Below are 26094 nucleotides of genomic sequence, written 5' to 3' on the forward strand. Positions count from 1 at the left end.
TATAGTCAGAGGGACAGAGGGAGAAAAAGGACAGTGAGAGAAAGAATGTGTGTATAAAAATAAGTAACAGATGGGGTACGAGGGGGAGGCGGGGCACTAGCGGAAGCCAGAGAAGTCGATGTTTTTGATGATTTTAAGTTTCCTGGCCCCCACCGCTTTATTTTCACCATGGATGTCCAGTCCCTATATACTTCCATCCCCCATCAGGAATGTCTCAAAGCTCCCCGCTTCTTTTTGGATTCCAGACCTAATCAGTTCCCCTCTACCACTACTCTGCTCCGTCTAGCGGAATTAGTCCTTACTCTTAATAATTTCTCCTTTGGCTCCTCCCACTTCCTCCAAACTAAAGGTGTAGCTATGGGCACCTGTATGGGTCCTAGCTATGCCTGCCTTTTTGTTGGCTTTGTGGAACAATCTATGTTCCGTGCCTATTCTGGTATCTGTCCCCCACTTTTCCTTCGCTACATCGACGACTGCATTGGCGCTGCTTCCGGCACGCATGCAGAACTCGTTGACTTTATTAACTTTGCCTCCAACTTTCACCCTGCCCTCAAGTTTACCTGGTCCATTTCCGAAACCTCCCTCCCCTTTCTAGATCTTTCTGTCTCTGTCTCTGGAGACAGCTTATCCACTGATGTCTACTGTAAGCCTACTGACTCTCACAGCTATCTGGACTATTCCTCTTCTCACCTTGTCTCTTGCAAAAACGCCATCCCCTTCTCACAATTCCTCCGTCTCTGCCGCATCTGCTCTCAGGATGAGGCTTTTCATTCTAGGACGAGGGAGATGTCTTCCTTTTTTAAAGAAAGGGGCTTCCCTTGGTCCACTATCAACTCTGCTCTTAAACGCATCTCCCCCATTTCACGTGCATCTGCTCTCGCTCCATCCTCCCGCCCCACTAGGAATAGGGTTCCCCTGGTCCTCACCTACCACCCCACCAGCCTCCGGGTCCAACATATTATTCTCCGTAACTTCCGCCACCTCCAACGGGATCCCACCACTAAGCACATCTTTCCCTCCCCCCTGTCTCTGCATTCCGCAGGGATCGCTCCCTACGCGAATCCCTTGTCCATTCGTCCCCCCCGTCCCTCCCAACTGATCTCCCTCCTGGCACTTATCCGTGTAAGCGGAACAAGTGCTACACATGCCCTTACACTTCCTCCCTTACCACCATTCAGGGCCCCAAACAGTCCTTCCAGGTGAGGCAACACTTCACCTGTGAGTCGGCTGGGGTGATATACTGCGTCAGGTGCTCCCGATGTGGCCTTATATATATTGGCGAGACCCAACGTAGACTGGGAGACCGCTTTGCTGAACACCTACACTCTGTCCGCCAGAGAAAGCAGGATCTCCCAGTGGCCACACATTTTAATTCCACATCCCATTCCCATCCTGACATGTCTATCCACGGCCTCCTCTACTGTAAAGATGAAGCCACACTCAGGTTGGAGGAACAACACCTTATATTCTGTCTGGATAGCCTCCGACCTGATGGCATGAACATCAACTTCTCTGGCTTCAACTAGTGCCCCGCCTCCCCCTCGTACCCCATTTGTTACTTATTTTTATACACACATTCTTTCTCTCACTCTCCTTTTTCTCCCTCTGTCCCTCTGAATATACCCCTTGCCCATCCTCTGGGTCCCCCCCCCCACTTGTCTTTCTTCTCGGTCCTCCTGTCCCATGATCCTCTCATATCCCCTTTGCCAATCACCTGTCCAGCTCTTGGCTCCATCCCTCCCCCTCCTGTCTTCTCCTATCATTTTGGATCTCCTCCTCCCCCTCCAACTTTCAAATCCCTTACTCTCTCTTCCTTCAGTTAGTCCTGACGAAGGGTCTTGGCCTGAAACGTCGACTGCACCTCTTCCTAGAGATGCTGCCTGGCCTGCTGCGTTCACCAGCAACTTTTATGTGTGTTGTTTAAGCGAGGTTGATAGTTCTTGATTAGTAAGGTGTCAAAGTTACTGGGAGAAGCAAGTGAATAGGATTAAAAGGGAAAATAACTCAGCCATGATCGAGTGACAGAGCAGACTTAATGGGTCCAATGGCCTAGTTCTGCTCCTATGTCTTATGGTCTTAAGGTCAAACATATATAAGGTTCGTCCATCGTCATCGATGAAGACCTCGACACCATTAGTACCTTTTACGAGGTCGAGTTGCTAGCTCGACACTCAACCCAGCATGGATGGAAAGCGTGCCCAGGAGCGGCTCGACTAGATTCGAACTTGGGAACCTTCGCTCCTGGAGTCCAGCGCTGATGTCACTGCACCACCAGCCGGCTTGGTGCTGTCGAGACAAGCGCTTGATTTGGATATAAGTGAGGGACAGTTGCGCAGTGTCAGCCTCACTCTCTCTTCCCAATTCCCAACTGGATCCAGTGGGAAGACAAGAGTTGAGACGGCTGGAGATGGGACTAGGTGCAGTGGACGACCAGGACCTCTTTTGTGTCTTGTCGTGCTCTACGCAATCCATGACACTTGCAGAGACCGCCTTCTTGACCATTGGACCTTCCATTGGCCTCGTCTGCTCAATCCGCCGGAGTCCCTCTTCATATGCTGGGATAGGCAACTCCCTATCTCACCGAGGGTTTGAGACCCGTCGGCTACCCGCACCTGGTTTAGCTGGCTTGTCAAAGCCGATGCCCGGGGTGTTGGCGCTGTCGCATGCAAACAGCTACGGGGAGCCACAGGTAAGAACTGAGTTCCAGGTGGGGACCAAAGGTGGACAAACTGCCCTGAGAAGGACACGACATGCTCCCCCACCAGACGCGCTACCCCTCCCTGACACCCCATACACTCCAATGTCAAACATAGAAACATATAAACATACAGGCCCTTCAGCCCATAAAGTTGTGCCAAACATGTCCTTACCTTAGAAATTACCTGGGGTTATCCATAGCCCTCTATTTTTCTAAGCTCCATGTACCAGTCCAGGAGTCTCTTAAAAGACCCTATCGTATTCGCCTCTACCACCGTCGCCAGCAGCCCATTCCATGCACTCACCACTCTCTGTGTAAAAAGCTTACCCCTGATATCTCCTCTGTACCCACTTCCAAGCACCTTAAAACTGTGCCCTCTCATGCTAGCCATTTCAGCCCTGGGAAAAATCCTCTGACTATCCACACGATCAATGCCTCTCATCATCTTATACACCTCTATCAGGTCACCTCTCACCCTCCGAAACTTTGAGAGTAACCCGGCTATTTCTGAAACCAGAGTCTTAAATTGAAGGAAATATGGTTATGGAGTTGTGAGGAAAAAGTACATTGTACTCCAGGTGAGCTCTCATCAATTACAGCAAGTCTTTCAATTCACATAATGTATTCTGTTATAGCATTTGCCTTCCTAATTGCTTGTTGTACTGCATGTTAACATCTTGTGATTTATGTATCTGGACACACTCATCCCACTCGTACCAATGTTCATCAGTCTGTGAATTTTGAAAAGCTACTTTGATTCTTCTCTTCAAACCAAGTTGGGTATTTTTGTAATTCCCTATGGTCTATACCATCTGTTACTTTCTTACCCATTTTTAAACTAGTCTTTGTACTTTATTTGTTTTCTCCTCAGAGCTGTTTTTTATACCTTGCAGAATTACCGGCGAACTCTGACACCTTCCAATTACTTTCTTCATCAATGTCATTGTTAAAGATTGCATATTGGTATGGCCCCGCAACTCATCCTTGCAACACTTTATCGTTACTAACTCATTTTTCTGGACTAACTAATGCTTAATGACATACCTTTTGACGCATCTACAATTCTCTGGTTTGGCAGTGCAGATGCAGAGTTGCTGCTTAATCTGGATGGGATGTCCAGAATCCAAGGGGTTGCATTTGTGATCAAACATTTAGGTCGAAATGAGTTGAGAAGAAACTCCTAAACAAAGAGGGCAGTGAATCTTTGGAATTATCTAACTAACAAGGAATGTGGAGACACTGTCACCAAATATGTTTATACCAAATTTAATATGTATTTGCATATTTAGGGAATCAAGAGATGTGGGGTCAGTTCAGGAAATAAAATATCATCTATGATCTTATTGAATGAAAGTGCAGGTACAAGGGGCCAAATCATCCACTTCTGTTTTTACTTCTTATACTTTAATGTTGTAAAAGGAAAGAACTGTGTCTCACCATTTTGGAATTATGTACTTTTGATTGAAAAGTATTAATATGAACAATTACTATTTTTCCATGAATTTCTACTGGGTTTCATTTGTTAGCACAGTGCTAATGGCATCATTGAGAAAATTTGCTTTAAAGCGCTATTGAGTCAAGATTGTTGGTGAGAGAGAATTGCTCTGGTTAATATTGGGATGATGCATAACTAGATTTAAAAGGCATGACTTTCATACACATAGCAACCTGCATAATTCGTCCCTCACTGTGGCCTACAGCTGAAATGAAATGATTGCTTGGTTATGGATTATGTAGAGGAAAGCTTCCTGAAGGAGGTGCACAGACAGCCAAACTGATGGGCTTCAGGAGAGCTATCATTATTTGCCCCTAGCTGATTCAGAGCTTCCTATATTGCTTCTAATTTTTTATTCATGTTGAATGTCTGCCCATGCAGGCAACAGCCTGCAGAAGTTTCCATGCATAGGTAATAAGATTTAGAGCATTGCAGCAGTTGCTTAACGGACTTTTATTTTATATGAGGCAAACATTAAAGGATTAAGCAGAGACAGTATTTATCACCATCAGATAGCCCTAGTAAAGGAAGGATCTGTTTATAAATGGTGTCCTTTTGGTCCTAAAACCAAGTAAGGTACTCAACCGAGCACCTTAAGGTACTCAAAAATCCAGCTGAAGCAGCTGGTCTGAGATTACTTTTCCAGCAACAAGACACTGGTCACTTTGACATTAATCACTAGTCTTTTAACTTCTACATTTCAACTTCAGTTCTCTATTTGTTATGGCAAAGAAGCCCAGCTTGGGAGAAACTCTGGAAAACATAAAAACATTAGCTGCCAATCCCCATAAGAAGACCAGCCTGGAGATATAAGGTCGCAAACACGAGGAAATCTGCAGATGCTGGAAATTCAAGCAACACACATAAAATGCTGATGGAACACGTTCCACCAGCACTTTATGTGTGCTGCTTGGAGATATAAGGTTATTGTTTTCTAACTCTCCTTATATTTGATGCCTTACTCGGATTCATATGCACTTTCACAATATAGTATACTGTATTGCAGAGGAAATTCTTTGAGCCTTGACCCAGCATCTTTAACAAATTACAAAACTGCACTTTACAGCTGTTCCATCCATGTGCATTCCAGCCAAAAAAGAACTGTTAGTTAATCCCACCTCTGAGTTCTAGATCCATGGTTGGGAGAACGATCTTCAACACTCATCCAGGCACTTGGTTAATGCGATGAGTGCCAGCAATTTTCCAAGCTCCTAGTTACTGACCAACTCTATAGATCCTAGTTACTGGCCTCTCTCTTAACAGAAATAACTGTGTCCTGTACATTCTGCCTAGATCTCTCCCAAATTCATGCACTTCAGTTAAATATTTCCATAAGCTCTGTTATTTCAAAGTATGCAACTCTAACCTGGCCACTCACCCCTCAAAGCAAATTGAAATTTGCACGGGTACTTAAATAGTCAAGAAGGATACAGACCTAACGCAGACATATGGAAGTCGTGTAGCTAGGCAAAATCAACATGGATAACTTGGACTGAAGTTCCATGTTGCACAGTTCTATGACAATCTGTTTCGAGGACGGTGGCAGAACTGTTCAGTACAGCCATGGCTTACCTGGTGTTTTACGTCATTCTCGCATAACCACATTGTTCTTGAACTCTGTGTCTTGGCCAATGAAGGAAAGTCATGCCTGATTAAAGACTGATAAAAAAGATTATGTTGTTATAGGTTCATACAGTGCAGATATGGCAGGGGTTACTTCAGTGGTTAATTAATCCAACAACCTGCAAGTCTTTGAGATGTCGCAGAAAACAGGAGCACCTGTGGGAAACCAGTGTAGTCACAGGAAGAACTATCAAACACCAAGCACACAGCACTGGAGGTCAGCATTAAACACTGCTTGCGGGAGCTGAGGTGTGCTGCAATGCCGTCCCTGTTGAGGTTTTCTGAAAAAGGCCATCATTTTCACTTCAGATGGGGTAGGAAACTGGGTATTTGAGGTTTATTATGCAACTGCCATGGCTTACACTGCAACTCTGCAATAATGGTTTCCTCAGAAAGCATTCAAGCTCTTAAGCTAACAGTATGACGGATCTGAAAACATAAACTGGAGACAAGTAATGGGATGAAAGTTCATGTGAATCTTTAATCAGCCTTGCTGTGCAACAGCATGAAAGAAAATGTAATTTATAGATATCAATATACCACAGTCTCACAACACACCCAGCGAGCTCAGCAGAGTGTCAGCCACTTGGTAATGGAAGCCAATCTAATTTTAAAGTATGCTGCTCATTCTCCCTGATAATTGAGATAATAACAGGAATTACCAGTTCTGTGGTACGAACAAAACCAATTTGTGTTTCTTGGGCTGCTGTTTAAAACTGCAATTTCTTCTAATAGTTGTCAGTTTGTGAATTTGAGGATAGGCATTATATGAAATTGTTACGGAAATCAGAGATTCACATATGTGCCTAAAATTTATATGATGCATTTAAAGTTGCACAAATCTTCAGTGGTGGGTATAAAATCAGTGTAGAATCTGTTTGTGCCATTCCTGTGATGGTACCTGCTGAAAATCTCCTCATGGTAGCTGATAATTGCTGAAAACTGTCTTGAAGATCAACCTAAAGCAAAGGAATTCTCATTCTGATTTCAGCTCAGTCTCCCTGGGATTAAAGTCAGGGTAGAAGAGTGACAAAGACAGCTGGCAAATATATGTAGACAACCTAGAAACTATCATCCAGATTTTTCTCTTTCTGAAACTTCTTCTTTTGTATGACCAGATTTAGTCTGTCAATCTACTCAATGGCTTCCTGAGATGCTATATGGAGAAAGAAGTTGTTTCTTGCAACAGGGCTCAACCAGTAAATCAAAGTATTGTTCACCATGCATTATGACTTATGGCTATAACTGCAAGTCGGCCATATTTGCCATGGCCTATGTGTGTACAGTGGAAGGTTATTCACTGTCTTTGAGAGTGGTTGAAGGCTGTGACCTTTCCATGTGATCAATCATGAAGCATTTCCTCCCTGTGATACACAATTCCTTCCATTTGGAGAACGGGTTTATGCTCATGGATTGCGTTTTGGCTCCAGATTTCCAAAATACTTGCTGTGATTTTAAACACTTTAGTAATGGCTGTGCTAAAGCTTTGTGCATGGGAGGCTGGTGTTGCCCATGGTCTTTCCACTTTGCAGAGCATGCTGGAATCATGCCAAATATCTGTCAGGGCAATGCAGCCTGGTGCCAGTGTAGCCACTCAGATGACAGACTTAGAGATCTTTGCTGCCATCCACATGATGTTGTTTAGTTGCACATCTATGAAGCTTGACTGATGATTCAGGGATTATAAAGCTGAACTGAGTCCTGGAGCAGAGTATTCAAGGGGTAGAGATACAGTGTGGTTTGTTCAGGCTATGCTCCTGCATAATGTTCCAGTGAGTTTCCAGAGCTGGTACTTCCTTGAAGTAAGTCCTTTGTGCTCCATTTTTGTAAAAAGAGTATGATTCTTAAACAGGGATGATTTTTGCTATGTGACATAAATAACATGAATCAAAACTTATCAAAGAAAGCCATTGCAATATTATCCCTTGAGCAATTTTCCTCTCGCGGGATCCATCATCCACCCTTTATTCCTTAGTACAAAGCAGGTTTATTCATTATCATGGTGAGTTCAGTTTGATAATGGTGAACAGAAAGATTTATACTCATTGGAGGAGAGATTCATATTTAGGATCCCTGTACAGTATTAGATTCACAAGTATTTCTGGAAATGTTCAGGCAGGGTGTTTACAGGAGAATCATTGATTACATCTCCTTTCCTTTGGGTTCTGTATGTGCTCAGAAACTAATTCCAAAATGCTACAGCTGACTCCCTACAAGCAATATCACTGGAAGTAGATCCAAGAACATTCTATTTGTTTCTTAATGCATTAATTTTATGAAGCTTGAACAGGTGATGCAAGAGCACAGAGGTTCATTAAATGAAGAGGTCATTCAGTGTTGATTAAGTACTGCTGATACAGAAAGAAACTTGGAGCCCTCGTCTCCTTGGAGAGAATTAAGTTTCTGCCAATACCATGTTAGTTTTGCAAATGTCATTGCAATGATACAAGAAGATAAGCACATAAATGCACATGATAATGCTAAAGCTGATGGAAAATACATGTTACAGTTGCCAAGTTTCATCACAGGATGAGTTAGCATTTTGGATATTTACTAACTTCCTTGCATTGATCTTGTTCTTTAACATCAGCTAGGGAGCCTTTACAGCACCCCCCCCACCCCTCACCAATTTTCACTCATGGTTTTATCACCAACTTGGCACCCGAGAGAGTTCGCTTCATAGTTGCAGTTTTCAAACAAAGAAAACCAAAAACAAACCACAAAGCAGGCAGATATACAGTCTGTATTGGAAAATTGCAATGACCCAGGGATATACTGTGTGGCTTGAGGTTTGTCAATGTTTTCCTAATCCTAAACACTTGATGATGAACTTATATTGACATCTCATCATTGAATCATTAAACAGAGAAACTAGGGGGAGATTTCCTCTCTATGGAGTTTTTGGGTAACTGACTTATGAAATGCTCCAGCTGACCAGCCAGTAATGCTCATGGAAGTCCTGTCCCACCTTGAGGAATGGCTTTCTTAACGTGGCCAGCAGTAAATAGAAGGCAGACATCTAGGGCAGTCCCTGTCAGGAGCACTTCGTAGTTTGTCATGTGTGATCAAGCTCAAGTTCAAGTTTAATTGTCATTCAGCCATAAGTGAATAGCCATGAGTACAGCCAAACGAAACAGTGTTACTCCAAGGACAAAGTGTAAAATACAATACCAATAATCATGCACAACACAAAGCACATATATCACATATAAGATAGCAGTAAACATGCATACAGTCACACACACACAAAAAATAGTCCAAGTCCCCGACTCCATGAACATTACAGCAATCTGCAAGTGCACGCAATACAGCTTGTCTTTCACTGAGGCGGCATCAACACCAACATGGATGCAGCACCACACCGCCTCCAACAAACACCAACACCAACCCTCCTAGCTGGCTACAAACAGACAACATTGAGGCCTCAAGTCTGGGATGGGTGAGACTTAGACTTCTCAAGAGCAAGAAAACTTTATTGTGCATGACAAGATGAGCAGGAAGCAGCAATGTTTCTGTGCAAAATCAAGTTTTATTAATCAAAATTCTATACTTAACAACTGCCAATATTTGATGAATAGTTCACAACCTTTGATCACTAGACCCATCTGGAGACAAATGACACTGTCTTACATGTGTCCCTTTGTCAATAGAATGTAAGCCTATGCAGACATCCCACTCTGCAAAAACTCATTTCAGGGAGGTAGCATCCCCAACCCCTGCAATCCCATATCCATTCCCCACCCCCCCTCCCGCGGTCGACCTCCAAGGGTGTATGTAATACTTCGTTTTGTGATTTTGTCTAATCTGTAAACCAAGTTGTGTATATGCAGAAAATGTAACATTAAAATATGTACTTATATTATATTATTATGTTTATTCTATTACAACTTTAAGCAAGTCTACAGGGACTTTGGCCTCACCACATAGGACATTAATAGCGTAGCTCCTTAGCAGCCAGCCAGCTAGTTTAAACAATGTTAGCTATGCTAATGAATGAATGACACCTGTTAAACTCATTTCAACATGTCTTTTACATTTTAACCCACCATGGGCAATAGAAAAGTCACTGCTGCAAACAGTGCAGCGAGAAACACTGTCATTATTTTTGAGGTCGACTGTAAAGCCCGCCCACAGAGAAAACTGATATGTCTACTTAGCAGGGGTCCCCAACATTTTTTGCACCGCGAACCAGTTTAATATTGACAGTATTCTTGCAGACCAGCCAACCGGGGGTGGGGGGGGGGCGGTGTTAATCACAACCGGAATATAGGTGATAAGTCAATTATAAGTCACTTATAAGTGGCTAATACACTCAATTTCGTTTCTAAAAGGGTTTATCTGACGAATTTAATATTAAACACACAGCATATATTTCCCCACATGAATATAGTGATAAGTCAATTATAAGTCAAAAGCATCATAACATTTTAAGCAATGTTTGGTTATTAAACACACAGCGCATATTTTCCTCATATAAAATCATTACAACACACCAATATCACTGAATCAGTGGGAGCCCTGGCTTTTTTTCCTGCAACAAGACGGTCCCATCGAGGGGTGATGGGAGACAGCGATACTTGAAGGGAGTTCCTTATGCCCAGTCTATTCCACAGTTTTGTTTTTTGCATTCATTGCAGAAAACCCCGCTTCGCAGAGATATGTTGGAAATGGAAGCAACTTTTTCAGTGCTTCCGTGGCTACCTCGGAATATTCAGCCTTGACTTTGATCCAGAGTTATGGCAGAGATGTTATGTCAAACATACTTTTCAGCCCACCATCATTTGCAAGCTCGAGGAGTTGATCTTCCCGCGCTGACATGGATGACGCGAGCATAATGACCTCGCGTGCGTTCAAGTTCAACAGTTCGTGACAGGGAATGAGGAAAGATGCAGCTGACTCATATTGCCAAATCATATTGTTCCCCCGCGGGCCAGTGGTTGGGGACCACACTTAGCATGAAGAGAGACCATTCAGGATGCTCACTCTCCCTCTCCCTCTCTTTCTCAAAAAAAAAATCGATTTCCGGGATATTGTATATAATTTCTGGGCGTTAGGGAGCTGCTATCAACATGCGAGAGACTCCCGGAACATCCGGGAGAGGTGGGATGTCTAGCCTATGTGAATCTTTCTTCCATGTGCTTAAAGTTATCCCTCAGTCCAGAGACGAAAGCTACTCAATCTATATCTATGCAGATTCTACTTAGTTTCACTGTCTCTGATGATCAAAAACTCCATCAATACTTAAGGTTGTGCGCAACCTTTCATTTCAAAGCTCAGGTCAAAACTACATGATGGTTTAATGTTGATTATAATAATCTTTCTCACATGAATACTTTCCTTTTGCAACATTAAATATGATTTTTTTTTTGAAAATTTAAAAAAGGATAAGAAATAGAAAAGCCGCTGCTTCAGACTCTTTTTGATTGTTTCTACTTTTCTAACATCACACTTACACCCATTTTGATACCATTCTTCTGCAACTTTTGTCATGTAGGATTGTAGAACTGCTCTTCCTTATATCCAACAGCCAAGTGACCACACAGATTTGACCTTTTTCAGTCTGCTGTCTAAACTTAGTCAATAAAAGATAGTCTTAACATTTACTGCACCTTTTAGGCAACTTTAACATCAAGATATTTCTGCATCATCTCAGTCAGCAGCTTCTTCGCAGATTGTTACAAAACAAAAAATCCTTATCACAGTTTACTTATTAGCTGCATAACTCTTGTAATCCTCAACTTACTTACTTTTGCTTGTTCCCATACCTTATGATTACAATTTCATCATGATTTTCAAATAAAAGACCAAGAGAGTTTCATTTGATGCTACACTGCATGATTATTTGTGCAGAGTTCAGAGGCCTTCGATACAATTGACCATAACATTCTCCTGGATCACCTTGAGGACTGGGTTGGCCTTTCTGCTGGGGCCCTTAATCTTAAAGATTTTTTTTGCTTGTCATAGAGATCATTTTTCTAAGAAATACAGTATCCCTGGTGTTGTTCAGGGAAGCTGTCTTGGTCTCCTTCTCTTTCCCTTTTGCATGCAACATTATACATGTGACATTATTAGTGTAAACTTGATTTGCAGACAGCTGAATATCTTGGTTGAGCTTGACGATTGAGCTTGGATTTGCAGCATCTGCAGACGTTATCTTGTTAATGATAACACCCTATCTTCCTAACATCTGGTGTGGTTGCAATAATTTCCTAAAACTAAATGGAGCTAATACTGAAATACTTTTAGTTGGTCCAAAGGCCAAAATAAATAACCTTCTTGATAAGCAACACACATAAAAATTGCTGATGAACGCAGCAGGCCAGGCAGCATCTCTAGGAAGAGGTATAGTCGACGTTTCAGGCCGATATCCTTCGTCAGGACTAACTGAAGGAAGATTGAGTAAGGGATTTGAAAGTTGGAGAGGGAGGGGGAGATCCAAAATGATAGGAGAAGACAGGAGTGGGAGGGATGGAGCCAAGAGCTGGACAGGTGATTGGCAAAAGGGATACGAGAAGATCATGGGACAGGAGGTCCGGGAAGAAAGATGGGGGGGGGGGACCCAGAGGATGGGCAAGGGGTATATTCAGAGGGACAGAGGGAGAAAAAGGAGAGTGACAGAAAGAATGTGTGAATAAAAATAAGTAACAGATGGGGTACGAGGGGGAGGTGGAGCATTAGCAGAAGTTAGAGAAGTTGATGTTCATGCCATCAGGTTGGAGGCTACCCAGACGGAATATAAGGTGTTTTTCCTCCAACCTGAGTGTGGCTTCATCTTTACAGTAGAGGAGACCGTGGATAGACATGTCAGAATGGGAATGGGATGTGGAATTAAAATGTGTGGCCACTGAGAGATCCTGCTTTCTCTGGCGGACAGAGCGTAGGTGTTCAGCAAGGCGGTCTCCCAGTCTGCGTCGGGTCTCGCCAATATATAAAAGGCCACATCGGGAGCACCAGACGCAGTATATCACCCCAGCCGACTCACAGGTGAAGTGTTGCCTCACCTGGAAGGACTGTTTGGGGCCCTGAGTGGTGGTAAAGGAGGAAGTGTAAGGACGTGTGTAGCACTTGTTCCGCTTACACGGATAAGTGCCAGGAGGGAGATCAGTGGGGAGGGATGGGGGGAACGAATGGACAAGGGAGTCACGTAGGGAGCGATCCCTGCGGAATGCAGAGAGAGGGCGGGAGGGAAAGATGTGCTTAGTGGTGGGATCCCGTTGGAGGTGGTGGAAGTTACGGAGAATAATATGTTGGACCCGGAGGCTGGCGGGGTGGGTGGTGAGGACCAGGGGAACCCTATTCCTAGTGGGGTGGTGGGAGGATGGAGTGAGAGCAGATGTACGTGAAATGGGGGAGATGCGTTTAAGAGCAGAGTTGATAGTGGAGGAAGGGAAGCCCCTTTCTTTAAAAAAGGAAGACATCTCCCTCGTCCTAGAATGAAAAGCCTCATCCTGAGAGCAGATGCGGCGGAGACGGAGGAATCGCGGCAAGGGGATGGTGTTTTTGCAAGGGACAGGGTGAGAAGAGGAATAGTCCAGATAGCTGTGAGAGTCAGTAGGCTTATAGTAGACATCAGTGGATAAGCTGTCTCCAGAGACAGAGACAGAAAGATCTAGAAAGGGGAGGGAGGTGTCGGAAATGGACCAGGTAAACTTGAGGGCGGGGTGAAAGTTGGAGGCAAAGTTAATAAAGTCAACGAGCTCTGCATGCGTGCAGGAAGCAGCGCCAGTGCAGTCGTCGATGTAGCGAAGGAAAAGTGGGGGACAGATACCAGAATAGGCACGGAACATAGGAACAAGGGGGGATAAAACCGTGTCGAGGTATGCAGAAATGAGTTCGGTGGTGCAGGAGCAAGCTGAGACAATAGGTCGGCCACACCCGTATGGGTCTTAGCTATGCCTGCCTTTTTGTTGGGTTTGTGGAACAATCTATGTTCAATGCCTATTCTGGTATCTGTCCCCCACTTTTCCTTCGCTACATCGACGACTGCATTGGTGCTGCTTCCTGCACGCATGCAGAGCTCGTTGACTTTATTAACTTTGCCTCCAACTTTCACCCCGCCCTCAAGTTTACCTGGTCCATTTCCGACACCTCCCTCCCCTTTCTAGATCTTTCTGTCTCTGTCTCTGGAGACAGCTTATCCACTGATGTCTACTATAAACCTACTGACTCTCACAGCTATCTGGACTATTCCTCTTCTCACCTTGTCCCTTGCAAAAACGCCATCCCCTTCTCGCAATTCCTCCGTCTCCGCCGCATCTGCTCTCAGGATGAGGCTTTTCATTCTAGGACGAGGGAGATGTCTTCCTTTTTTAAAGAAAGGGGCTTCCCTTCCTCCACTATCAACTCTGCTCTTAAACGCATCTCCCCCATTTCACGTACATCTGCTCTCACTCCATCCTCCTGCCACCCCACTAGGAATAGGGTTCCCCTGGTCCTCACCTACCACCCCACCAGCCTCTGGGTCCAACATATTATTCTCCGTAACTTCCGCCACCTCCAACGGGATCCCATCACTAAGCACATCTTTCCCTCCCGCCCTCTCTCTGCATTCCACAGGGATCGCTCCCTACGTGACTCCCTTGTCCATTTGTCCCTCCCCACTGATCTCCCTCCTGGCACTTATCCGTGTAAGCGGAACAAGTGCTACACATGCCCTTACACTTCCTTCCTTACCACCATTCAGGGCCCCAAACAGTCCTTCCAGGTGACATGATGGCACGAACATCGACTTCTGTAACTTCCGCTAATGCCCCACCTCCCCCTCGTACCCCATCTGTTACTTATTTTTATACACACATTCTTTCTCTCACTCTCCTTTTTCTCCCTCTGTCCCTCTGAATATACCCCTTGCCCATCCTCTGGGTCCCCCCCTTGTCTTTCTTCCCGGACCTCCTGTTCCATGATCCTCTCGTATCCCTTTTGCCTATCACCTGTCCAGCTCTTGGCTCCATCCCTCCCCCTCCTGTCTTCTCCTATCATTTTGGATCTCCCCCTCCCCCTCCCACTTTCAAATCTCTTACTAGCTCTTCCTTCAGTTAGTCCTGACGAAGGGTCTTGGCCTGAAACGTCGACTGTACCTCTTCCTAGAGATGCTGCCTGGCCTGCTGCGTTCACCAGCAACTTTTATGTGTGTTGCTTGAATTTCCAGCACCTGCAGAATTCCTGTTGTTTGCGAATCTTCTTGATAAACTTGGGAAATTGGCTCACCTTGTAAAATCAGAAGTAACAAACCTGTTGTTATCTTTGATTCAGATTGAAATTTTAAATTCCACATAAAGAAAGTGGCCAGAGCAGCATTTCTACATTTAATAAATATTGCAAAGGTTCTGTACACCAGTTTCTGTCATGTAATCATGCTGAAAAACTAATTCACACCTTTGTATTGAATACACTAGATTACTGCAATGCATTTTTTACTGGTCTTCCAAAGCAATCTATTGACAAACTTTAATTCATTCAGAATGCAAACACCAGGAAATCTGCAGATGCTGGAATTTCAAGCAACACACATAAAAGTTGCTGGTGAATACAGCAGGCCAGGCAGCATCTCTAGGAAGAGGTACAGTTGACGTTTCGGGCCGAGACCCTTTGTCAGGACTAACTGAAAGAAGAGATAGTAAGAGATTTGTAAGTGGGAGCGGGAGGGGGAGATCCAAAATGGTAGGAGAAGACAGGAGAGGGAGGGATGGAGCCAAGAGTTGGACAGATGATTGGCAAAAGGGATATGAGAGGATCATGGGGCAGGAGGCCTAGGGAGATGAAGCCATACTCAGGTTGGAGGAACAACACCTTATATTCCGTCTGGATAGCCTCCAACCTGATGGCGTGAACATTGACCTCAAACTTCCGCTAATGCCCCACCTCCCCCTCGTACCCCATTCATTATTTATTTATATACACACATTCTTTTTCTCTCTCTCCTTTTTCTCCCTCTGTCCCTCTCACTATACCTCTTGCCCATCCTCTGGGTTTTTCCCCCCTCCCCCTTTTCTTTCTCCCTGGGCCTCCTGTCCCATGATCCTCTCATATCCCTTTTGCCAATCACCTGTCCAGCTCTTGGCTCCATCCCTCTCCCTCCTGTCTTCTCCTATCATTTTGGATCTCCCCCTCCCCCTCCCACTTTCAAATCTCTTACTATCTCTTCTTTCAGTTAGTCCTGACGAAGGGTCTCGGCCCGAAACGTCGACTGTACCTCTTCCTAGAGATGCTGCCTAGCCTGCTGCGTTCACCAGCAACTTTGATGTGTGTCATTCAGAATGCCGCTGCTAGAACTCTAATTTAAACCAGAATGAGGGAGCACATCACTCCTGTCCTAACTACTCTGCATTGAATTCCTGTAACTTTTAGAACCGATTTTAAAGTTCTCTTACTGGTTTTTAAAGGTCTTCATGTTCTGGGACCGGAGTATATCACAAAATCACTTTAGTGTTATAATCCTCCTCAAGCTCTCAGGTCTTCTTCCACTGGTCTCTGAAATTTAATACTCTCCCTCAAAAGATAGCTGGCATGTCAGCTTTCCTGAACTATGTTTCTAGTGTGGAACTCAATACCTAAAACTATAAGGGATGCAGACTCAGTTGACACTTTCAAACACCAGCTCATTTCTATTCTGTCAGTTACATAGATTTGACTGATTAGCAAGCACCCTTAACTATTTCAGAGAGCAGTTAAGAATTAACAATATTGCATGTAACCAGAGCAACGAGTGCATCATTTTATCATTTGTGTTAGTGAATTAAATGTTCTATTGGAGAATTGTTTCATATTTACCTTCACTAATCATCCAAATACTGCAGGTGCTGCTAATTTGCAAAAATAGGCAGAAAGTAATTAGCAGGTTAGAAAGCATCAATGAAGAATGAGGCAGTTCTAATCTTTCAGATGGATAACCCTTAATCAGTTTACTTCTGCAGACACTGGACAACAAAGATTTGCTCCCTGAATACCCTTGGGTGCATCTTATGGATTTTGGACTGCTGAAAATCACCACGAAATTTCCCTATCACATGCCATTTTTCTGAAATTGCCTATATTTGTTATTTCAATTTATAATTCAAGTCAATTAAAATGTTATCCGCAATGTAAGCTGAAAAATTGTCTATCTTTTCCAGGCGTGCCTTGGCCTGCTAAGGCAGGGAGGATGCTACATGGCAGGCCAGGTTTTCAAAAGGTTATACATTTCTGCGAAGGATTTCAATATTTGAGACAGATGTTTCTCAGAGTAACTGATGCCAAGATGCCAAGATTTTTGTTGGTCCACACATCCAACATATCATCAATGACAGGCAATTCGAAGAACTTCTAGTAGGACCAAAGAAAATCACATGAAAGGGATTCAAGGATGTTATCGAAAATTTTCTTGGCAGCTACAGAGCACCAAACTACGTGCAGCTAGTTGACAACATGCTTCAAGAATACAAAACAATAAGTACAACATGTCACTCAGGATTCATTTTCTGTATTGCCATTTAGACCTCTTCCCTGCAAATCTTGGTGCTGTTAGTGACAAGCATGGTAAAAGGATTCATCAGGATATTGCAGCCATGGAGAAATGGTATGAGGGCAACTGGAATCCATCAATGCTGGCTGATTATTGCTGGACACTTAAGTGAGAAGCCTCAGACACAGTAGAAATGAAAATCATCAACAAAATATTTTTTTAGCTTAATTGAACGATTGCAAAGCATCAGCACTGTTATGCAATTAAACACATTATATTCAATAAAAGTTAATTCTCTAAATTCTTATGTGATATAAGTAGTCTGAAATTATATTTGTGTTCAGCTTCGAGTAGTCTGTCATTAAGAAAAAATATTCTGAGGAAGCAACGCTTTAGAAAAAATGTTTTGTCCAGGGTAAGCAGCATGCAATTTCTCAAATGGTTGTGGTGGACTTTAAACTGGCAATCCACTGGATTATAGACTCGATCTCTGGATTCCCCTCTCCAAGAGATAATCACTAGTCCATCAATTCTAACAGATACTTGTTCGAAGTTCCATTCACCACCACTTTCCCATCCCTGCAGAAAAAAAATGGAAAGTTTTAAGATAATAATTCAGTCATCTTTCCCATAGGTGGGCAGAAATCTAAAGGACTGCACTGAAATGTAAAGGATGCTTAGCTTTATAAGCTAAATAAAAATAATCCCTATTCATAAATGCATATTAAGAAGATGCTGGTGCAACACATTGTGGTTGCCAAGGTGATGCCGGTCGAAAAGCATAGTTTAGCTTTAAAGAATTATAGTAACAGTAAGTTGTTCATTGAAAAATCTTAGGTAAGATGTTAACTAATTTTTCAATTTATTTCTATAAAAATAATTGCCTGTTTACTGTAGCATCTGCCAATTTAATTAAGTACTTATTGTTTGCTGTTACTGTCTTTTATAACTTCAAATGAAACAAGATCAAAGAGGCCAGTGGATCCTCTCTGGTTGCATTTTTTATTAACCAATTCCAAAATAGACATTCTTTTGTTTTCAAGAACCCAAAGGTTCTGAATCAGATATGCTTCATGGTGTGCCATAGATTCACCAAGTCCAAAACAATACCAGATTTCATTCTTTAGCTTGTGATATTGGCCAATTGTACCTGTGGAGTCAATGTAAATAGATGTATTGTCAGAGGAAAATAACTAAATATGTATTGACTGATAGAAGTAGAACACAGAGGATAATGAGTTGAGATAACTACACCCCTATTAAGGCTTTATACCATCAGAAGAAAAGAGAAAAGGGGAACAAATATGGTGGAAAACGTAAAAGGAATAGAACATAGAACATTACAATACATGACGTTATGCCAACCTTTTAACCTACTCCAAGATCAATTTAATCCTTCCCTCCCATACTGCCCTCCAATTTTCTTTCAACCATGTGCCTACCTTAAATGACCTAATATATCAGCCTGCACCACCATACCAGGCAGCGTATTTCATGTACCTCTTATACTCTGTGTAAAAAACCTACCCCTAACATCTCCTCTATGCTTTCCCCCAATCACCTTAAAATTATACGCCATTGTAATAGCAGTTTCTGCCCAGGGAAAAATAATATGCCAGCTTTCTACAGCTCTGTCAAGTCAGCCCTCATCCTCCTTTGCTCCAAACGAAAAGCCCTAGCTTGTTCAACCTTATAAGGCATGTTCTGTAATCCAGCCAGCATCCTGGTAAATTGTCTCTGCATCCTCTCTAAAGCATCCACATCCTCCCTATAATGAGGAAACCAGAACTGAACACAATACTCCAAGTCAGGTCAAATCAGAATCTTATGGAGCTGCAATATTACCTCACAGTCCTTGAACTCTGTTCCTTGACTAACGAAGGCCAACACACCATAAGCCTTTTTAATCTCCCTATCAACTCGTGTGGCAACTTTGAAGGATTCATGGATGTGGACTCTAAGATCCCTCTGTTCTTCCACACTACTAAGAATCCTGCCATCACGCGTGTACTCCACCTTCAGGGTTGACCTTCCAAAGTGTATCACTACACACTTTTCTGGATTGGCTCCAGCTGCCACTTCTCCACCCAGCACTACATCAATAACCTGTTTGTAACCTGCAACAATCTGCTACACTATCCACAACGCCACCAACCTTCATGTTATCTGCAAACTTACTAACCCAACCTTCCATTTCCTCATCTAAACCACTTGCAAAAATCATAAAGAGCTGAGGTACCAGGACGGATCACATAGGAACACCACTGGTCACCGACCTCTTGCACACCATGCTCTATCTATTACCACTCTTTGCCCTCTGTGAGAAAGTCAATTCTAAATCTACACAGCCAGGTTTCCCTGGAACCCTGGATCTATCATGGGAATCTTGTCGAATGCCTTTCTGATGTCCATATACACCATATCCACCACTTTACATTTATCAATGTGCTTTGTCACATCAGAATTGAATCTGGCTTGTGAGACATGACCTGCCCCTCATAAGCCATGCTGACAATCCCTTATCAGATCATGCTTCTCCAAATGTTTGTCAATCCTATCCAAGAGGACATTACCACTAAATGTAAGACTCACTGGTCATTAATTTCTAGGATTAACCCTATTAACTCTCTTGAACAAAGGAATAACATTTGCCATCCTCCAATTTTTCCGGTACTCCTGAGGGTAGTGATGAAGCAAAGCTTATCTCCAAAGGTGCAGCATTCTCTTCCCTCACTTCCTGTAGTAATCTGGTGTATACCCCATCCATGCAGGGACTTAATCATCCTAATGTTTTACTTTCTTAACCTCAATATGTTCCAACATATTACCCTGTTTTACAGTGGCCTCACATTCATCAGGGTCTCTCTCGATAGTGAATACTGAAGCAAAGCATTCATTAATGATCTCCCCTACCTCCTCCAACTTCAGGCACGTGTTTTCTCTCTTATCCATGATCTTTTCTACCTTCACTCTACTCAGCCTCCTGTTCTTCACATACAGTACATGAAGAACACTTGGGTGTTTTTCTTAATCCTACTCACCAAGGCCTTCTCATGCCTCCTTCTAGCTCTCCTAAGTCCGTTCTTAAGCTCATTTCTCTTATAAATCTCAAGATCCTTGCTTCCTAAACCTTACGTAAGCTTCCTTCTTCCTCTTTACTAAGAGTTACGGTTCTCTTGTCAATCATGGCTTCTACACCCTTCCAACCTTTCTCTGCTTTAATGTGACAAGGACCCTATGAACCATCCAGAACTCCCTCAACAATTTCCACTGCTCATCCAGTGCTCCCTCAGCAATTTCCAGTGCTCCCTCTACAATTTCCACAGTGGCATGCAAAAGTTTGGGCACCTCAGTCAAAATTTCTGTTACTGTGAATAGCTAAGCGGTTAAAAGATTAACTGATTTCCAAAAGGCATAAAGTTAAAGTTGACACATGTCTTTAATATTTTAAGCAAGAAAACTTTTTTATTTCCATCTTTTACAGTTTCAAAATAACTAAAAAGGAAAAGGGCCTGAAGCAAAAGTTTGGGCACCCTGCATGTTCAGTACTTAGTAACACCCCCTTCGGCAAGTATCACAGCTTGTAAACGCTTTTTGTAGCCAGCTAAAAGACTTTCAATTCTTGTTTGGGGGGTTTTGCCCATTCTTCCTTGCAAAAAGCTTCAAGTTCTGTGAGATTCTTGGGCCGTCTTGCATGCACTGCTCTTTTGAGGTCTATCCACAGATTTTAGATGATGCTTAGGTCAGGGGACTGTGAAGGGCATGGCAAAACCTTCAGCTTGTGCCTCTTGAGGTAGTCCATTGTGGATTTTGAGGTGTGTTTAGGATCATTATCCTGTTGTAGAAGCCATCCTCTTTTCAGCTCCGGCCTTTTGTTTTACAGACAGTGTGATGTTTGCTTCCAGAATTTGCTGGTATTTAATTGAATTCATTCTTCCCTCTACCAGTAAATGTTCCCCATGCCACTGGCTGCAACACAAGCCCAAAGCATGATCAATCCACCCCCGTGCTTAACAGTTGGAGAGGTGTTCTTTTCATGAAATTCTGCATCCTTTTTTCTCCAAACATACCTTTGCTCATTGCGGGCAAAAATTTCTATTCAAAAGGTTCAAAGGAACATCTAAATAAGCCTGATGCATTTTGGAAGCAAGTCCTGTGGACTGATGAAGTTAAAATGAAACTTTTTGGCCGCAATGAGAAAAGGTATGTTTGGAGAAAAAAGGGTGCAGAATTTCATAAAAAGAACCTCTCTCCAACTGTTAAGCACAGGGGTGGATCGATCATGCTTTGGGCTTGTGTTGCAGCCAGTGGCACGTGGAACATTTCACTGATAGAGGGAAGAATGAATTCAATTAAATACCAGCAAATTCTGGAAGCAAACATCACACCGTCTGTAAAAAAGCTGAAGATGAAAAGAGGATGGCTTCTACAACAGAATAATGAAGCTAAACACACCTCAAAATCCACAATGGACTACCTTAAGAGGTGCAAGCTGAAAGTTTTGCCATGGCCCTCACAGTCCCCTGACCTAAACATCATCGAGAATCTGTGGATAGACCTCAAAAGAGCAATGCATGCAAGATGGCCCAAGAATCTCACAGAACTTGAAGCTTTTTGCAAGGAAGAATGGGCGAAAATCCCCCAAACAAGAATTGAAAGACTCTTAGCTGGCTACAAAAAGCATTTACAAGCTGTGATACTTGCCAAAGGGTGTGTTACTAAGTACTGACCATGCAGGGTGCCCAAACTTTTGCTTCAGGCCCTTTTCTTTTTTTGCTATTTTGAAACTGTAAAAGATGGAAATAAGAAAAGTTTTCTTGCTTAAGATATTGAAGAAATGTGTCATCTTTAACCTTATGCCTTTTGGAAATCAGTTCATCTTTTACTCGCTTAGCTATTCACGGTAACAGAAATTTTGACCAGGGGTGCCCAAACTTTTGCATGCCACTGTATGTCAGTTGTACATTTCCCTGAGAACATCTGTTCCCAATTTATACTACCAAGTTTCTGCCTAATAGCATAGAACATAGAACATAGTATAGTACAGCACAGTACAGGCCCTTCAGCCCACAATGTTGTGCCAACCCTCAGACCCTGCCTCCCATATAAGCCCCCACATTAAATTCCTCCATATACCTGTCTAGTAGTCCCTTAAACTTCACTAGTGTATCTGCCTCCACCACTGACTCAGGCAGTGCATTCCACGCACCAACAACTCTCTGAGTAAAAAACCTTCCTCTACTATCCCCCTTGAACTTCCCACCCCTTACCTTAAAGCCATGTCCTCTTGTATTGAGCAGTGGTGCCCTGGGGAAGAGGCGCTGGATATCCACTCTATTTATTCCTCTTAATATCTTGCACACCTCTATCATGTCTCCTCTCATCCTCCTTCTCTCCAAAGAGTAAAGCGCTAGCTCCCTTAATCTCTGATCATAATGCATACTCTCTAAACCAGGCAGCATCCTGGTAAATCTCCTCTGTACCCTTTCCAATGCTTCCACATCCTTCTTATAGTGAGGCGACCAGAGCTGGACACAGTACTCCAAGTGTGGCCTAACCAGAGTTTTATAGTGCTGCATCATTACATCGCGACTCTTACACTCTATCCCTCAGTTTATGAAAGCTAACTCCCCATAAGCTTTCTTAACTACCCTATCCACCTGTGAGGCGACTTTCAGGGATCTGTGGACATGTACCCCCAAACCCCTCTGCTCCTCCACACTACCAAATATCCTGCCATTTACTTTGTACTCTGCCTTGGAGTTTGTCCTTCCAAAGTGTACCACCTCACACTTCTCCTGTTTGAACTCCATCTGCCACTTCTCAGTCCACTTCTGCATCCTATCAAAGTCTCTCTGCAACTTTCGACAATCCTCTACACTATCTACACCACCACCAACCTTTGTGTCGTCTGCAAACTTGCCAACCCACCCTTCTACCCCCACATTCAGGTCGTTAATAAAAATCATGAAAAGTAGAGGTCCCAGAACAGATCCTTGTGGGACATCACTAGTCACAATCCTCCAATCTGAATGTACTCCCTCTACCACGACCCTCTGCCTTCTACAGGCAAGCCAATTCTGAATCCACCTGGCCAAGGTTCCCTGGATCCCATGCCTTCTGACTTTCTGAATGAACCTACCATGTGGAACCTTGTTAAATGCCTTACTAAAATCCATATAGATCATATCCACTGCACTACCCTCATCTATATGCCTGGTCACCTCCTCAAAGAACTCTATCAGGCTTGATAGACCCGATATGCCCTTCACAAAGCCATTCTGACTGTCCCTGATCAGACCATGATTCTCTAAATGCCCAGAGATCCTATCTCTAAGCATCTTTTCCAACAGCTTTCCCACCACAGACGTAAGGCTTACTGGTTTATAATTACCTGGACTATCCGTACTACCTTTTTTGAACAAGGGGACAACATTCGCCTCCCTCCAATCCTCTGGTACCATTCCCGTGGACAAGGAGGACGTAAAGATCATAGCCAGAGGCTCAGAAATCTCTTCCCTCGCCTCATGGAGCACCCTGGGGAATATTCTGTCAGGCCCTGGGGACTTATCCGTCCTAATGTATTTTAACAACTTCAACACCTCCTCTCCCTTAATATCAACATGCTCCAGAACATCAACCTCACTCATATTGTCCTCACCATCATCAAGTTCCCTCTCATTGGTGAATACCAAAGAGAAGTATTCATTGAGGACCTCGCTCACTTCCACAGCCTCGAGGCACATCTTCCCACCTTTACCTCTAATCGGACCTACCTTCACTCCTGTCATCCTTTTTTTCTTCACATAATTGAAGAATGCCTTGGGGTTTTCCTTTACCCTACTCGCCAAAGCCTTCTCATGCCCCCTTCTTGCATTTCTCAGCCCCTTCTTAAGCTCCTTTCTTGCTTCCCTATATTCCTCAATAGACCCATCTGATCCTTGCTTCCTAAACCTCATGTATGCTGCCTTCATCCACCTGACTAGATTTTCCACCTCACTTGTCACCCATGGTTCCTTCACCCTACCATTCTTTATCTTCCTCACCGGGACAAATTTATCCCTAACATCCTGCAAGAGATCTCTAAACATCGACCACATGTCCATAGTACATTTCCCTGTAAAAACATCATCCCAATTCATATCCGCAAGTTCTAGCCTTATAGCCTCACAATTTGCCCTTCCCCAATTAAAAATTTTCCTGTCCTCTCTGATTCTATCCTTTTCCATGATAATGCTAAAGGCCAGTGAGCAGTGGTCACTGTCCCCCAGATGCTCACCCACTGAGAGATCTGTGACCTGACCCGGTTCATTACCTAGTACTAGATCTAGTATGGCATTCCCCCTGGTCGGCCTGTCAACATACTGTGACAGGAATCCACCCTGGATACACTTAACAGACTCTGCCCCATCTAAACCCTTGGAACTAATCAGGTGCCAATCAATATTCAGAAAGTTAAAGTCACCCATGATAACAACCCTATTATTTTTGCACCTTTCCAAAATCTGCCTCCCAATCTGCTGCTCCGTATCTCTGCTGCTACCAGGGGGCCTATAGAATACCCCAATAGAGTAACTGCTCCCCAGTTACTCCCCAGTTAAATATCTTCCGATACCATCTGCTCTTACAAGGAAGTTGGAAAGTTGGAAAGGTCAGGAAGCTGTGGTCTCTGTCTCTGAAACGCTCAGCAATGGAGAGATCTGTCACCTGACTAGGTTCAATAAAGGACTTGTGTATATGACTAGAAAGGGCTGCATTTTTCATAAGGAATATAAATAAGAACATAAGAAATAAATTCACATTCAGTTTTTAGATATGTGATATATCTGCAACTATAGTACATAGGTTGCTGGGAAATGTTGACAATTCCTTGGATTGACAACCTATATCAGGATTTTCAGGAAAACAAAACAACACACCAGTCGATTCCTTGATTGCAAAGCAATGCTGGACTTCTTGCAGAGTCTAAAGCAAAGCACGGACCAATGAGAGTCCCTGGCACTAAGAAATTTGCCCACAAATCTCCAAGTCCTGTTAGACCTGTCAAAGAAACAGAGAGTCCTTTCCTTTCAGTGGAGAAAAGCAGTGCAAGGGACTGAAGGTATTTTCAGTTTTGCGGTTTTTGAATTAATCAAGTCTGGTTATATTTTTATATTTTAAATTATCCATAGATGTTTTTGAATTATTAATATAAATAACACAATGTAGGGCCTCACAAAGCTCAAAGTAAATTTAATATCAAAATGCATATATGTCACCATATAAAACCCTGAGATTCATTTTCTAGACAGCATTCACAGTTAATACAGGAAATACAATAGAGTCAATGAAAGATTGCCCCCAACAGGATGGACAAACAAACAATGTGCAAAAGATAACAAACTGCAATACAAGAAGAATGAAAAGAAATAATAATAATAATCCAAAATGGATTAATATTAAAGTTAGTAGAATATAAAATAAAGCAGGAGGATACAATACAATAAATAGATGAATATGAAACAGGTAAGTTCTTGGAATAACAACAAGCAAAACAAATAAATCATAGTGTAATAAAGAGAAAAACACTCAACGGAATTTATTTCAAGGCTTAAGAAAATCGGTCAAACAGAGCTCGATAGTAACAATATAACAAAGGCAATGAACACTTTCCCTATACCCTTATTAATGTATTCTTCTCGCATAATATTTTGATTCAAAACTGATCTGGAAAATTTACAATGAAAAATAAGAACTGAAATGACAAATTTTAGAAACCACTATGTATGATTTTCATGTATTTAGATTAACATGACCTAGGACAGAAGGAGGAGGAGGAATAACAGACATAAACCATTT

The sequence above is a fragment of the Mobula birostris genome, chromosome 3 (genome assembly GCF_030028105.1).
Source record: "Mobula birostris isolate sMobBir1 chromosome 3, sMobBir1.hap1, whole genome shotgun sequence".
Classification (NCBI taxonomy): Eukaryota; Metazoa; Chordata; class Chondrichthyes; order Myliobatiformes; family Myliobatidae; genus Mobula; species Mobula birostris.